Source organism: Rattus norvegicus, chromosome 6 (genome assembly GCF_021556685.1).
Source record: "Rattus norvegicus strain SHRSP/BbbUtx chromosome 6, alternate assembly SHRSP_T2T, whole genome shotgun sequence".
NCBI classification, from domain to species: Eukaryota; Metazoa; Chordata; class Mammalia; order Rodentia; family Muridae; genus Rattus; species Rattus norvegicus.
In genome coordinates this window covers 9,628,247-9,645,268 of record NC_141539.1, presented here as the reverse complement: position 1 = coordinate 9,645,268, position 17,022 = coordinate 9,628,247, and the positions used below count along the sequence as shown (strand labels likewise).

Here is a 17,022-nt window from a genome sequence, read left to right as displayed (position 1 = left end):
ATCAAAATGCAAGCTGTAAAAACATCATCAATTCTACTTCATAAAGCTTAGAATTGTGGTTATGTAGAACCCTAAATGTCAGTATTCGGAAAGTGACCTTTGGAAGTAGGGTCTTCACAGAGGATAAAGGGAGGTTGTTCCCATGGGCACTGATTCAATAGAACTGGTATCTTATACTCAAGAGTGAAAAGTGTCCACAGAGCCAGACTTGAAGAGAGGAAAGTCATTGTGAATACAAAGTGAGGCATCTGAAGGAGGGCAAGGATTCCACAAATTCACAGACGATGAGGAGACTGCTCAGAACTATCAGTGAGAGGGTAGCCCTCAATGGAATTACATTTAGTTGCTCAAGCTGAGAAACAGTAAGCATTGCTTCCCACGGTCCCATTTTTCATATTCTGATGCTGCAGATCCAGGAATCTCATACGAGGACCTTGGACAATACATGGGTTCATAAACCACAAAGCTGAGGCAGAAAAAGATTAAGTGTTTTGCTGTGCAGGACCATGCAGCTACCTTAGCCATAAGACAATGCCTACATCTGCAAGTTTTGCACTGTTTTCCTTGTGGTGAATGACAGATCGAAAACTCCCAAACTTATAAAGTTTATCAGAAGTTAACGCTTTCCAGTTATTTCATTAAGCGTATTTGTTATTTATTTTAAGATTTATTTATTTATTTTATGTATATGGGTACACTGTAGCTGTCCTCAGACACATCAAAAGAAGACATTTTATCCCATTATGATGGTTGTGAGCCACCATGTGGTTGCTGGGAATTGAACTCAGGACCTCTGGAAGAGCAGCCAGTGCTCTTAACCATTGAGCCATCTCTGCAGCCCCTTGTTAAATATTTTAAATTTATAGTTTTCATTTTGTCTATGCTGCTGTGCTCCAATTTCTAGAGTTATCCCTTTAAGTACTCGATATAATGGTTGAAATTCATGTTAACTCATTATTATATACTTGATTATTAATAATTAATTATTGCATTTAATATTACCTTACTTGTAAAATGGTTCTTAAAATTATGAGATTAGCATTAGGAAACTATCATGAAAGGAGGACAATCTTTAAATTAATTATATGTAACCTTTGCTTTGTGACAGCAAAAGGTGTCAATGTAGTATCCATAGGCATTGTTTTTCTTTTACATCACTCGTAAGAATAATTTTAGCTTTTTTATTAGACATATAATGGCAGAGAAAAATAAGTGTTTAGCTTTTACCACTTTGCCCAATACACAATCAATGTTCCATAACGGAAAAGAAAAACAAGTCAGTTCAATAAGGAGTTCCTGTGAGGTAGAATCTATTTCACACTTTAAGATTACACCAGTAAGACAAGTCTGCAAATACACATGATACTAAAGAGAGGCAGGAGAAGGTAAACAAAGTCCATGATATACTGTAGGGTGTGGAAGGCCTTAAGGCTGCTGTCATTTGAAGTTCAGTTGACAGGGAAGTCTACAGAACTGCTCCTTGACTTTATGGGTGTGAATCTGAGTGCTCATGTAAGCTTTAAGGTTAACCTTCATATTTTCATTGTCAAGACACAGGGTGATGTTGCCTATGAGGTTTCCTGAGATGCTCCTACTTTAAATGTTGCTCCTCATAAGATAATATTATTGTTATAAATTATAGTTATATATTTTATATATCATTATATATTAATATTATTAATAGCCCCTCTTTTAACTTTTGATATTGGTGTATCAGACTGAGTAGTATGCAGATGAATTATTGGTATCAACTTGTCTACATTAAAGGGACCATGCTTGTCACATGAATGAGTTTCTAATAACCTGCATCTTTATTTCATATCTTATCATTTGGTTGTCAAACTGTTTAACCTTCTTGAGCAGCATTTTTGCAATCAATGCCCAAACTCTGAAACCAAGATCGATGCCGGAAGAATTTTCAATATCCTTGGGTGAAAAGCTCAAGAAGATATGATTAGCATCAACACCAGTTTTCTCTCACCATGTAAGTTTTATTTAGTATCCCCCTGTGTTCCATTTCACTGCCGAGACCAACATCTTTATAGAGGTCCAGATGGAGTCTGGAGATTATGACAATAAAAAAGTAGCTTGAGCTGAGAGCCTCCAGGAAGAATAAATCCTGGCTTGCCTGGAAGACCAATTTCAATTACATCATTACTATACCCTTATTGGGAGGGCGCTTACTCTGCATCATGCCTAGTATAGCTCTGGATACCCTGCATGTTGTCAGTGGTTCTGCAACAGAGGAGCCGCATGGGCAATGGAATAACATTCGACCATAAACACAGTATAAGCCTTCATTAATATGTTACAAATGCTGTGTGCTAAAATTCTTTTAAAAATTGAAAATATCTAAACGAAGAAGAGGGAAATTAATCAGAATGGCAGGGTAGAAATGTCCTACTAATTGTCTGGGAGAGGATCTTAGAAAAAAGATTTTTCAAAATATTTTTTCCTATTTTTAAGTATCTGACTATTTTACCTGCATGGATGTGTGTTCATCACAATCATACCAGATGCCCACAGAGACCAACTGGGCTTCAGATCTCCTGTGACTGGGGTTACAAATACACATAGTCTATCCCATTACATAGGTGGTGGGAACTTAACCCAAGTGTCTGCAAGGCCTCAAATGTTATTATCCAATGAGTTGTTTCTCTACTAGAATCTTGAGGAAATCTGGGGCTGTGTTCAGATAGAAAACAACCTTTCCAGGACAGTTAGGCTGGCAAATCCAATTTGCATGAAGAAATTGTCAGAGATGACTTCACTGCCCAAATGTGTAAATTTGCCATCCCCCTTCCAGATTCAAAAAGAAATGCTAATTAGAGTTGAAACAGCTTTTTAGATTCTGTATCAGTTCAGCACTGACAACTGTGCCTCTTCCCCTCTGCAAAGTGGAAAACAGTGGTGTCCTACATACTGTTCTAATGTATAAATAACTTCTATGTTCATTTAGCTACTTCAGCACATCCAAGAAAATGACATTATGAATGAGCTCCATTACCTAGAGGAAACTGACAGACTGAATGTGGGCTTCCACACAACTTAATATGCATCTAATGTACAACTTAAGCGGTATCTTCCACACTAAGTGACAGGCAATTTATCTCTATACATCAGTATGTGTCAGGAATATGGCACAGTTAGATCGCTGAAGGAATTTAAAATTTCCAGACATAACTAGATTTTCCTACACTCATTTATTAGCATGCTACTTACAGGAGTCAAATTAATTACCACAGCCACGCAGCTATGACTATGCCTACATTTGTTTAGTTTTATTTAAGCCTTTTCTATCTTCTACTCAAACCCAGCCCAACAAGCAAGAGGTCATTGTCCTGAGGCGATGCTGAGGTGTGTGTGAGTGTGTGTGTGTGTGTGTGTGTGTGTGTGTGTGTGTTTCATAGCTAAATTGCCTATTTCTGTTATGTAAAGTACAAATGCAAAAAAACTTTATTATTTTTTTAGTCCAATAGTTATCCCCCTCCTCATCTGCCCTTTCACAGTTCCCTATCCCTTTCCTCCTCCCCCTGTCTTCAAGATGAGAACCCCACCCACCACCCCACCCTCTTCCACCATTCCCTGTGATGTCAAGTCTCTTAAGGATTGCATGTATCTTCTCTCACTGAGGCCAGACAAGGCAGTCTTCTGCTGAATATGTGTCTGGGGATGGAGAGGTGGGATGGGGATCATACTAGCTAATGTATGCAGTCTGGTTGGTGGCTAAGTTAGTGTCAGAGATCTTAGGGGTCAAAGTTAGTTGAGACTGCTGGTCTTCCTATGGGGTCCTCAACTTCTTCCAGCCTTTCCCTAATTCAGCTGCAGGGATCCCTGACTTCAGTCCAATGGCTGAGTGTAATTATTTGACTCTGTCTCAGCTGCTTGTTGGGCCTCCTAGAGGGCAGAGATTCTAGGCTCCTGTCTGTAAGCACACCATAGCATCAGTAATAGTGTCAGACCTTGCAGTCTCACCTTCGATGGATCCCCATTTGGGACTGGCACTGAACCTCCTTTCTCCACTCCATTTTTTCCCCTGAAGTTCTTTTAGACAGGAACATTTCTGGGTCAGAATTTTTGACTGTCCAATGCCAACCCCATCCCTCCTCTTGATGTCTTTCTACTGGAGATGGACTCTACCAGTTCCCTCTCCCCACTGTAGGGCATTCAAGTAAGGTTCCTCTCTTTGAGTCCTGAGCATCTCTCACCTCCCAGGTATCTGGTATATCCTAGAGGGTCCCCCTATAGGTCACACACATTAAAATACTGCAACTCCTATACAAATTGTGTCCAGTATTTTTAAGTGTATTAAGGTCTCACATCTGGTGTTGAATTCCTACCTTTTCAAATGACAGAGGGTGCCATTGGCTTATATAAGACAATAACAGAGGGAAAGTATATTCCAGTTTTGATCTAAACATGAAAAGACTTTTTCTTTAAGAGAGCTTTGGATGAATTTTTTTATTAGTCTAAATTAAATATAGCCTTTCTTTTCATAGATTTTTCTACTTACTGATTTTATTTGCCTAATAAGAGCAAAAGGCCTAGAAGAGAATTTCCTTAAACTAAAGAAAGAGATGCCCATACACACAAGAATCTTACATAACACCAAATGGATCAGACCAAAAAAAAAAATTCCTCCCATCACGTAATAGTCAAAGCACCAAACATAGAAAACAAAGAAAGAATATTAAAAGCAGTTTAAGTAACATATAAAGGCAGACCTATTAGACTTACACCACACTTCTCACCAGAGACTATGAAAGCCAGAAGATCCTGGACAGATGTCATACAGACCCAAAGAGAACACAAATGCCAGCCCAGGCTATTATATCCAGCAAAACTCTCAATTAACATAGATGGAGTAAGCAAGACATTCCATTGTGTAAAAACCAATTTTACACAATATCTTTCTACAAATCCAGCTTTACAAAGGATAATAGATGGAAAACTCCAACACAAGGAGAGAAACTACACCCTAGAAAAAGCAAGAAAGTAATCTCTTTGCAAGGAAACCAAAAGAACAGAGACACAAACATAATTCCACTTCTAACAACAAAAATAACAGGAAAAAACAATCACTATTCCTTAATATCTCCTGACATTTATGGACTCAATTCCTCAATAAAAAGACATAGACTAACAGACTGGATACATAAAGAGGACTCAGCATTTTGCTGCATACAGGAAAGACATGTTATTAACAAAGACAGACTCTACCTCAGAGTAAAAGCCTGGAAAACAATTTTCCAAGCAAACAGTCTGAAGAAACAAGCTGGAGTAGCCATTATAATATTGAATAAAATCGACTTTCAGTCAAAAGTTATCAAAAAAGATAAGAAAGAACACTTCATATTCATCAAAGGAAAAATCCACCAAGATAAACTCTTAATCCTGAATATCTATGCTCCAAATAGAAGGGCATCCACATTTATAAAAGAAACTTTACTAAAGCTCAAAGCACATGATGCGCCTCACACAATAATAGTGGCAGATTTCAACACCCCACTCTCATCAATGGACAGATCATGGAAGCAGAAACCAAACAGAGACATAGAGAAACTAACAGAAGTTATAAACCAAATGGATTTAACAGATATTTATAGAACATTTCATCCTAAAACAAAAGAATATACTGTCTTCTCAGCATCTCATGGTACCTTCTCCAAAATTGACCATATAATTGGTCACAAAACAGGCCTTAACAGATCCAAGAAGACTGAATTAATCCCATGCATCCTATGAGATCACCAAAGACTATGGTTGGTCTTCAGTAATGACAATAATGACGGAAAACCCACACATACAAGGTAGTTCAACAATGCTCTACTCAATGATAACTTGACCGAGGAAGGAATAAAGAACGAAATTACAGACTTTTTAGTATTTAGTGACAATGAAGGCAAAATATATCCAAACTTATGTGACACAATGAAAGCAGTGCTAAGAGGAAATCTCATATCTCTGAGTGCCTCCAAAAGGAAACTGGAGAGAGCTTACATTAGCAGCTTGACATCAAGCACACCTAAAAGCTCTAGAGCAAAAAGAAACAAATACACCCAAGAGGAGTAGCAAGCAGGAAATAATCAAACTCAGGTCTGAAATCAGCCAAGTAGTAACAAAAAGAACTATAAAAAGAATCAACAAAACCAGGAGCTGGTTCTTTGAAAAAATCAACAGGATAGATAAACCCTTAACCAAACTAACCAGAGGTTACAGAGAGTGTATCCAAATTAACAAAATCAGAAATGAAAATGGAGACATGACTACAGAATCTGAGGAAATTAAAAAAAAATCAGATCCTACTACAAAAGCCTATAATCACCAAAACTGAAAAATCTGGATGAAATTGACAAGTTTTCTAGACAGATACCAGGTATGAAAGCTAATTCAAGATCAGATAAACTATCAAAACAGTCACATAACTCCTAAATACATAAAAGCAGTTATTAAGAGTCTTCCAACCAAAAGAAACCCAGGACCAAATGGCTTTAGTGCAGAATTCCATCAGACCTTCATAGAAGAGCTCATACCAATACTGTCCAAACTATTCCACAAAATAGAAACAGTAAGAGTACTACTCAATTCCTTGTATGAGGACAAAATTACCTAAACCACACAAAGAACAAACAAAGGAAGAGAACTTCAGACCAATTTCTCTTATGAATATCGACACAAAAGTAGTCAATAAAATTCCCACAAACCGAATCCAAGATCACATTAAAACGATCATCCATCATCATCAAGTAGGCTTTACCCTAGGGATGCAGGGATGGTTCAATATATGGAAATCCATCAAGGTAATCCACTAAGTAAACAAACTCAAAGGAAAAAAACCATATGATCATCTCATTAGATGCTGAGAAATCATTCAACAATATTCAACACCCCTTCACGGTAAAGTCCTTTAAAGTTCAGGAATTCAAGGCCCATACCAAACCATAGTAAAAGCAACATACAAAAAACCAGTAGCCAACATCAAACTAACCGGAGAGAAAATTGAAGCAATCCAAGTAAAATCAGGGTCTAAAAAAGGCTGCCCATTCTCCCCCTAGTTATTCAATACAGTACCTGAAGTCCTAGCCAGAGCAATCAGACAACAAAAGGTCAACAGGCTACAAATTGGAAAGATGAAGTAAAAATATCACTATTTGCAGATGATATGATGTATACTCAAGTGACTCTGAAAGTTCTACCATAGAACTACTAAGCCTGATATACATCTTCAGCAAAGTGGCTGGGTAAAAAATTAAGTCAAATCAGTTGCCTTCATCTACTCAAAGGATAAACAGGCTGAGAAAGAAATTAGAGAAATGACACCCTTCACAATAGTCACAACTAACATAAAATACCTTGGCGTGACTCTAAGTCAGCAGCAAGTGAAAGATCTGCATGAGAAGAACTTCAAGTCTCTGAAGAAAGAAATTGAAGAAATCAGAAGATGGAAAGACTTTCCATGATCATGGATTGGTAGGATTAATATAGAAAAAAATGACCATTTTGCCAAAAGCAATTTACATATTCAATGCAATCCCTATCAAAATTCCACCGAAATTTTTCATCGAGTTAGATGGAGCAATTTGCAAATGTATTCAGAATAACAAAAAACCCAGGATGGTGAAAGCTATCCTCAACAATAAAAGAACTTCTGGGGGAATCACCATCCCTGATCTCAAGCAGTATTACAGAGCAATAGTGATAAAATCTGTATGGTATTGGTACAGAGACAGGCAGGTAGATCAGTGGAATAGAATTGAAGACCCTGAAATGAACCCACACACATATGGTCACTTGATATTTGAAAAAAAGAGCTAAAGCCATCCAGTGGAAAAAAGATAGCATTTTCAACAAATGGTGCTGCTTCTACCGCAGGTCAACATGTAGAAGAATGTAAGTCAACCCATGTTTATCCAACTGGATCAAGGCCCTTCACATCAGACCAGATATACTCAAACTAATAGAAGAAAAAGTGGTGAAGAGTCTCAATCACATGGCCACTGGGGAAAATTTCCTGAACACAACACTAATGGCTTATGCTGTAAGATTAAGAATTGACAAATGGGACCTTATAAAACTGCAGAGCTTCTGTAAGGGAAAGGACCCTGTCATTAGGACAAAACGACAACCAACAGATTGGGCAAAGATCTTTAGAAATCCCACATCCAATAGAGGGCTACTATCCAATATATACAAAGAACTCAACAAGTTAGACCCCAGAGAGCCAAATGGGACACAGAACTAAAAAAAAAATTCTCAGGTGAGGAATATCAAATGGCTCAGAAGTACCTTAGTCATCAGGGAAATACAAATCAAAACATCCTTGAGATTCCACCTCAGAGCAGTCAGAATGGCTAAGATCAAAATCTAAGGTGACAATAGTCAGCTGTTGGTGAGGATGTAGAGAAAGAGTAACACTCCTCCATTGTTGGTGGGATTGCAAGGTGGTACAACCAGTTTGGAAATTAAGCTGGAGGTTCCTCAGAAAATTGGATATTGCACCACCTGACGACCCAACTATACCACTCCTGGGCGTTTATCCAAATCCTTCTCCACCATACAACAAAGACATGTGGTCCCTTATGTTCCTAGCAGCATATTTGTAATAGCCAGAAGATGTAAGGTACCCAGATGCCCTTCAACAGAGGAATGGATACAGAACATGTGGTATACCCATTCACCTATTAATAACAATGACTTCATGAAATTCATAGGCAAATGGATGAAACTAGGAAATATCATCCTGAGTGAGGTAAACCCAATCACAAAAAACACACATGGTATGCATTCATTTATAAGTGGATATTAGCCCAAAACTCTGATTACCCAACATACAATCCACAGACCATATGAAGTTCAAGAAGGAGTATGACCAAAGTGTGGTGCTTCAGAGGGGATAAGGAGATAAAGTTTGGAGCAGAGACTGAAGGAATGGCCATTCAGAGCCTGCCCCACCTGGGGATCCAGCCTGTATATATTCATCCACCAAAATTAGACAATATTGATGAAGCCAAGAAGTGCATGCTGACAAGAGCCTGAGAGGCTCAATCAGAGCATGACAAATACAGAGGAGAATGCTATCAGCAAACCATTGTGCTGAGAAAGGGGTCTTCGTTGGAAGAATTAGAGGAAGGATTGCAGGAGCTGATGGGCTTGCAACCCCATAAGAACAACAATAGTAACTTACCAGAGCTCACAGAGACTAAACCACTACCCAAAGACTACAGATGGATAAGTAGCAGAGGATGGCCTTGTTGTGCACCAATGGGAGGAGAAGTCCTCTGTCCTGCCAAGGCTGGAAGTCCCTGTGTAGGAGAATGTCAGGGGTGGGGAACTGGGAAAGGAAATAACATTTGAAATGTAAAAAGAAAAAAAATCCAATTTAAAAAAAAGGAAACCTTAAAAAAATGAGTGTGAACACCTGTTGGGATATAAGGCTCGATGTCCTTGCTTAGCAACTTCAGCTCACACAGCATTTAGAACACAGGCTTTGTATAGAAGAAATAACCAGAACCGAGTGGCTTCTGGGCCATGATAGCTTCCAGAAAAAGCATTCTCTCTACCCATGCGGTGAAGAAACAACACTCACACAGGCCCACGACCTCCCATTTAATCCACTGGGAGTTTGTCTGCCACCTTTAACAAAGATTGGTAAACCTTCCAGGATTTCAGAAACAACTGAAAGACTTAAAGACCAACCATTGATGTGATTCAAGAGCCTAACAAAGACACTAGCTAGGTTTGTCTGAACATGCCAACCTATCCGCTATCATGTCAAGGACATCCTGTTTGTTCATAAGATACTGGAAAACTGACGTGACTGTGGGTTTTATGGCATTTTTGTAGTAGAATTGTAAAATACCTTGGCTTGATTGGTAACTTCCCTGTATGAAGTTGTTTGTGTTTCATTTGTATTAAAGTAATTTAATTCCTCTCAACATGACTGCAGTAAAGAAAGCACATGGTTCCAATTGGTGACTGTGCAGAGGGAAGGGAAAGGACTATGTCTTGCTTCCTATCATGCACATTTTTGTATATTAATGACTTGAGGTATTATTAAAGCACTGGAAAATGATTAAGTAACTGGCTGTAACTTGATCCAACTAGTTAAGTCTGCAGTGGTATGTAGGTACTCTAACCAGAGAGGGATGATAGAAGTCTTACAGTGTTACTGATATTTCTGAAATTTAACCATAAAAATAAAAAGTGAGGTAGTTATAAAATACACTGCTTGTCATCAAGATGTGTAACTTTGAATCTGCTTGACTTTCTCCTAACTAGATTTCCCTACTTTCACAATAGAAAAATTCTGTGTTACCCTTTGCTTGCATAATCATTCTACTACATGTTAACATTCTGTGTAGCTGACAGTGCAAGGGGGTATGTGTACGTGTGTGTGTGTGTGTGTGTGTGTGTGTGTGTGTGTGTGCGCGCGCTCTAGAATAAGATGTTACTTAACCTTCTAAACACTGCTGATATTCAGAGCTAGATAGTCCAGTTTTTCATTGGATTGGGGTTGGTCTTATAACTAGGTTGTTTTGTTATGATGCTACTGTTGCCGTTTTCTCTGAGAGGTAATGATACAAGGTTTGTTCTTCCTTTGAGTTGGAAGTAAACTTATATGGAAGAGGGTTTAGAGGGATTACAGTTCTAGCTCACTGGACCTCTGACAATTAAAATGGTTTAGGGTCTAAGGGTTAGAAGAAATAATTACCACGAAATATAAATATTTTATCCTACAGAGGAGTTCAGTAAGACTCAGGAAAATTACAGAGGCAGACAAATTGAGACTCAGAAATTTACCACTCAGACAAGGCACAAGTCTCAGGAAGTCCTGAAACTGTCTAGTTCAGGGAGCTTTTTTTCTCCCCCCAAAATAAAAGCACTCAGGGCTCTGGGAAGAAGACCCTCCCACATGGAGCAGTGCGCAAGCTAGCGGACAGTGCTCCACTTTCACAGTCTATGAATCTTCTAATGTTGAGGTGGGCGCTCGGTGACTTTGAGGCAACCATGTGCCTGAAATAGCTTCTTAGCCAAGTTTGTGTAAGTAACCGCAGTGAACTCATTGACTCACTAAGGTGGACTTCGGTGGCGTCCTTGCTTTGATTTGTTACTCCTTCCTATGCAGGTTGAGTTTCGTTCCATCTTCTAGAATTAGTGTCACACAACATCAAATTGCATCTGGTTACCGTCCTAGAAAAAGCCCTTTTGTAGAGATGGACTTCTAAGTGGGTCTTATTAACCAGGCACAGTGGCACATAACTCTAATCCAAGTACTCAAGAAACAGGTAAGGTTGATCTCTGGAAGACCATCCTCATTTACATAGTGAGCTGCAAGCCAGCCACACAGAGAGATGCTACTGAAGCATTTTGGTCACTGATACATCTTGGTCATTTGACTTTTTAAAAAGTTTGTTACTGTGTGTGTGTGTGTGTGTGTGTGTGTGTGTGTGTGTGTGTGTGTGTGCACTTTCTATGGTGCATGTGTAGAGGATAAAGGATGATTTGATGATATCAGTTTTCTCTTACATAGTGTGGATTCCAGGGATCAAACTCAGGTTGACAGGTTACAGGCTTGAGGGAAAGTACATCAATCCACTAAACTGTCTCACTGGCCCCCATTAAACTTTAAAATAAAATAAAGACATTGGGTACACATTTGACTAAAAGATACAACAGGCCCAGGTTATCATTTCTCCTTAAAATACTTTTTGCCTGTCACTTAACTAAGAAAATAAAGAGCCTTGACTGATAGCCACATGGCCTCTCACAGAGTGATTACTCCATGTGTTCACAGTTATTTCTATACATTCTGTAAAATCAAACTATATTTTTAATCCTCAATATTTCAGTGCATGTGAACTCTCAGTCGTTGCTGAGTGATGAACTACAAGACTTAGCCACAAAATGTCTAAATATGTAAGTGTTGGATTAATTAAATTCATTTAGATGCTAGTTGCATCCTAAATGGACAAGAATCACCTATGGGTCAACAGATGGCATCAGTTTCCTAGAACTGGAGTTATCAACACTTAAAGTCACCTTGCAGATCCTCTGCAAGAACAACAGGTGCTCTTAAACACTGAGTCATAGCCCCCAACTCTAACCTTGTAACTTTTATTAGCATTCTTTATTTAATCTCCTGATCCTTACACAACTATTTCTTTTAAGTTTCTTCATTCTTTGGAGTATTTTTAAATTGTTATCTCCTAAAGTCATAATAGAATCTCTTCCTTCTTTCCAATGTATAAACTTCATAATTCATGACAATTTTTGACATGTATGTTCTTTGTGTTGAAGTAACTGTGGCTCCCCCTTAAAAATGGGGGAAAAAAAGATTGTTCAATCATAGTTTCTTTTTAGTTTAACAGGAATGGCTTTGTAATATGTCATTAGAGTAAATATTTCATTATGCAGAGGAATCACAAAGAATTCTTAAGCTGAACATGTGCTTCTTTAGCAATATATTGATTAATTAAAGTGTGTGCTTTTGTGTAGTTGTACTTATTTACTGAACCAGTATCCCATTGATTATTTTACATGAGTAACAATGGACTCTAGTTGTGCTTAACTTAGCTACACTTTATGTTTCAAGCATGTAATGCATGAAATCAATGTTAGCCAGTTTCCCATGTCTTCTTATGAGCATTTATAATTTAAAGAACATAACAGCATCTACTATATTGTCTTTTCTAGTATAACAATCATATGAGATGCATGGCCAAGTAAATAACTATGAACTGCAGAATACCCTCCAAAGTCTCATCCAGTCTTCAGAAAGTTGTATCACCCTTTAAGTGTATGCCCTAGAACACTCAAGTCTTCTTAAATCTCCATGCCATAGTATGCCCCCACCCTAAACTGTTATATCATGACCCATATCCAACCTTACCCAATCCTACATCTTCTGAGTAACTGTAGACTTTTCTTAAGCTTGTTAAGAGTCTTTTCTTAAGACTTGTTAGCTGTCATGTTTCCCTGACTTTGCAGGAGCTTCCTTCTGTAGCAAGCAACAACATCAGTATAATCTTGTCAACAGACTGTGTTGATAATATCTGGGATGCAGGGGTTCAAAGTCATTTATTTCTTAAACAAAAGAATGCACACAGTAGTGATAGACTCTACAAACTGTATAGACATAATAGAAACTATGCTCTTTGTTTCTCACAATAGAAACAATTCCTCTTCGTTTGATGGATGTTTGTTAGCCATTGGTCTTACTTCCTTCACTGTCTTTTCTTGGTTCTTAAACATAATTTATCAATCATCACATGAGGAAAGGGTAAGCAGATACCAGTGGAGCAATGCAAGTAGTCTAGATGAGAACTGATAGAAATACACAGTTAAAAGGTTTGTGGCCATGTCCTTTACTCATCTTCAACTGATTCTTGAATTAAAAGAATTTAATTTAATTATAATGGGAGAGAGTGTTTTGTTCTGGATGGATCAAGGATGATTTCAGGCATTATCACTATTCCCAGGAAAATTAAGCCACAAAATCATCATTAGAGCAACTCTCATTTATTACTTACTTTTCACTCACTGGCTATTTGTTATGACCTGGGCACTTAAAACAGGCTCACTTAAAACAGGCTCTCATTTTGCATTGATACATCAACCCCATCTGGTCCAAGGGATCATGGTCAAGTGAAGAGGAAAAAAAAGTTCAGATAGCCCTGGGATATTTCCTAAACATCACACTGAGACTTCGCTATCCTAGACGTGTCTGCTGTGGCATGGCACTGACTTACTTCATAGTCTTTCACTGCCTGAGATTATTCTGCTTTGTTTGCTGCTTGTTAGCTCTCTACTCCACAGATCAGACTGGGGACCTCTTTAGCACTCCATTGCTATTGCCTTCTAGGGCACAGAAGTTGCTCAATAAATGTCAAAAGGGGCATGAACACAGTACTAAGGGTAAGAGATGAAATATGCCTTTGAAAAAATTTCTCCACATAATTCTCAAATGCTTACCACTATGCTGCCATGGGCATTCCTGGTATAAATAACTACTCTGATAATAACTGCAAGGAAAATAAAGCCTCTAGAGGAAAAGAAGTGGGAAGCTTCTCTGAACATTTGCTCTGGCTGACAAAAGGGATAAGTCTCTGGAAAAGCACAGTGCATGAATTTGTTCACTTACAAACAACTGCTGATAGAACATTTTGATATCCCTGGCTGACATAGAAATGCCTGCTTAACTGCTGTTCTTAACATTACAATTTCTTTTTTAGCATCAAACAGTCTATGGCCTGCTGTGACAATGAAAGATGGGAGCAAAGGACACCCAGGGCCATTGAGGTAAGTCAAAGTTTCCATTGAGTTAGCCAGAAATTCATATCTTCAGATACACGAGTGACCTTCACGTGCAAACACAAGTTTGTTCTCCACTGTATTTTGTTTTGTTTTTCAGAGCATCTATAAAACACAGATAATCTTACTGAATTCTCACAATGGAAGCTGCTGCCAGATCTGTGTAGAGCTGGCATTCTCTAACTGTCAATCAGGAAGGGTTAAGAAAAGGAATGCACTTTACTCAAATCAATCACTGACTCCAATCTGTCCATTGCTGGCCTGCTAAGGAATCATCCCTTTCCTGTCAGTGCAGTGGTCTTATTGTCCATTGCTTTTAAAACATTAATCCCATGACATATTAAGCACATACAACTGTAGTTATCATAATCCATTGTATTACCTCTAAGAATCTCTGCAACCTTCAAATGATACATATAAATTCTTAGAAATGTGCTGAGGACAGACCTGACATCCTGAAAACTGTTACAATGAAATAGAAGAGCTAACATCAAAAAGATGAAAACAATTTCTCATCTAACAATAGCATCACTGATTTTTTTCCAAATTTGTTTTACAGTTAGGATAATAACTTAAACAAGAATTATTCAAGATGAAATATACCTTTATTTATGATTTTATCTGCAGAAAAGTGCTTTTTACAAAAAATATATTAACACGAGAAAGCACACACAATTAATAGAAGCTTTGTTTGATATGAGAATCTTGGAATGAAACAAAGCTAGAGAAATAAGGAGTCCTGTATCTACCTAAAAATGTGTGAAGAAGAAATTGATTATTGTGCAGAAGAACAAAAAATGGTAGGACATAGTGTTAAAAATCTAGAGAAATCTTCTGAACATCTTTTTTTAACATGCTCTTCCTGATTTATGCTGGATGAATAGCTGGCTTTTTCCTCTAGGAGTAGACAGCATTCCTCACAGAAAGGAAAAGAGTCTGCATTCCAGGAAGATCAGACTCTCTCATAGCTTCTGTTACCTACATCAGAGCAAAAGAGCAAGGAAAGTCTTCTTTCCCTCCAAAGTTTCCTAACTTCCCTTGGAGTGCATCACCCATTACGATCAAAGGCAAGTAGGCAAAATGCATACTGACATCCCACATTCTCCAATCTTTTACAGGATTTATGTGATTAGGAAGCAGTCAGCAGACACTAACTTCTTTGTAGGTCATATGGTTTTTCCTTCTACAGATCTCAGAAAACAGATTAAAGATGAAACTGTAAGAATTGTGTCCACTGTAGTTACTGCTAGACTCAAGTGTTCTCAGTGTTCCTCCTTATACCACATTCCAGAAAGCCAACAGTGTTCAGTCAGACTCTGCCCAAATCAAAGGCTATTTGCATTTCTGAGACTAAGGATGCACTTTTAATCCAAGGAATATTTGACAAAACTTCTCACCCTTATACTTGAAAAGCAATTTATTAGCTAGTGAGTAAACTAATCTTTAAAAAATCGATATCAAAGAACAAACCACTAGACTGTTTTCTTTCACACATCCGAGTTGTGAAAATTCCTAGCACAGGGTATCTAAAGTGGAACAGAGAAAACATTTTTTGTTTTCTTGAAAGAGCAACTCTCTAAGTCAGTATATCTTTGTTTGAAAGGATGCTTTAGGAATCTGATTGCTGGGAATTTTCCACAGCTTCTCATCCCAAAGTGCCTATCACTGCTTGCAAGGAGAAAACATTTGGACACTTTCTTCTTTAATGGTGCTATTTTTTCTCACTATCTGTCTAAATTATTGGGCTAGAATTAGAAGGAAACAAAGCAATTGCTCTCCAATTGACTCACTTTATAAAACTAAAGGGCAATAGGAAGATTGCCTTCCAGTGTAGAAATGCATGCTGTCCTAGAGCAAGAGACCTGTGACCACATGGAGAGACAGAGTGTCCGTTCTCCTATGTCTTAGGAACAACACAGGAGGAGACAATTATTTTTAGAAGGGACTGTACAGAGGAGATCTAGGACTGCTGTCATGATGGGATTCTCAGTGGCTCAAGCTGCCAAGATAAAGAAATGAGAGCCAGGGTTGTGATATAGGACATGGCAAGGCCAGAACTCTATAATAGACAAAATCAAGGCCAGTCTGGAATATTCAGTTAGACTATGCCATTTTTTCTCCCTAAAGATTCTTGAAATCCTATGATCATCTCATCTTGCTTCTTGTTGTTTTTGAGACATTTAGGTAAAAACTAAACATATTTCTTAAACATTTAGAGATGATATTTTCTATTGCTTTCTGATTTTCTTAAACAGAAATAACTGTGTTTGTACCTTGAGACTCATGCCAAGTCTTGTACACCATCAGGAAACATACCTGACTCAGGGTGCCCCAATAGACTTTTAGGGTACTTTCAATTGAACTTGGTTTATTACTTAATGTAATGTAAAATAATTTTCAAGAATGGAAACTTCATTAGTATGCAAATAAACCCCCTTAAAAAAAAGGAAGAAAAGAAAAAACAGCAAAGAACAAGAGAGATGAAGAGAATGTGTTTATACCATGCTCATCTGACTCATTTGGCTGGCATAGGGTCCTTGTAAAGATTTTTGGATTCTATGACATACAAGTATGCTTTTATAATCCACAGTTTTATTTTTCTGATAGTAACCTAAATTATTTTTCTAATTAGAGAGACACTAACACATTCCTAATTGCAACTTCATTATTCTTGGCAACACCAGTAGAAAATACTTTAAGACATTTAATTTT

At 37.9% G+C, this 17,022-nt stretch overlaps 1 protein-coding gene and 1 long non-coding RNA gene across 46 annotated transcripts in view; one reads left to right on the top strand and one right to left on the bottom strand.

Moving 5' to 3' along the window:
* Nrxn1 (neurexin 1) overlaps window positions 1-17,022 on the bottom strand; it is a 1,143,874-nt gene that overhangs the window by 913,376 nt on the left and 213,476 nt on the right.
* The window catches only part of LOC120093189 (uncharacterized), a 47,753-nt gene that overhangs the window by 19,066 nt on the left and 11,665 nt on the right, over window positions 1-17,022 (top strand). The window contains exon 3 of the long non-coding RNA XR_015622656.1: window positions 14,232-14,298. This is a non-coding gene — a long non-coding RNA (uncharacterized LOC120093189). The remainder of the gene's footprint in view (window positions 1-14,231; window positions 14,299-17,022) is intronic.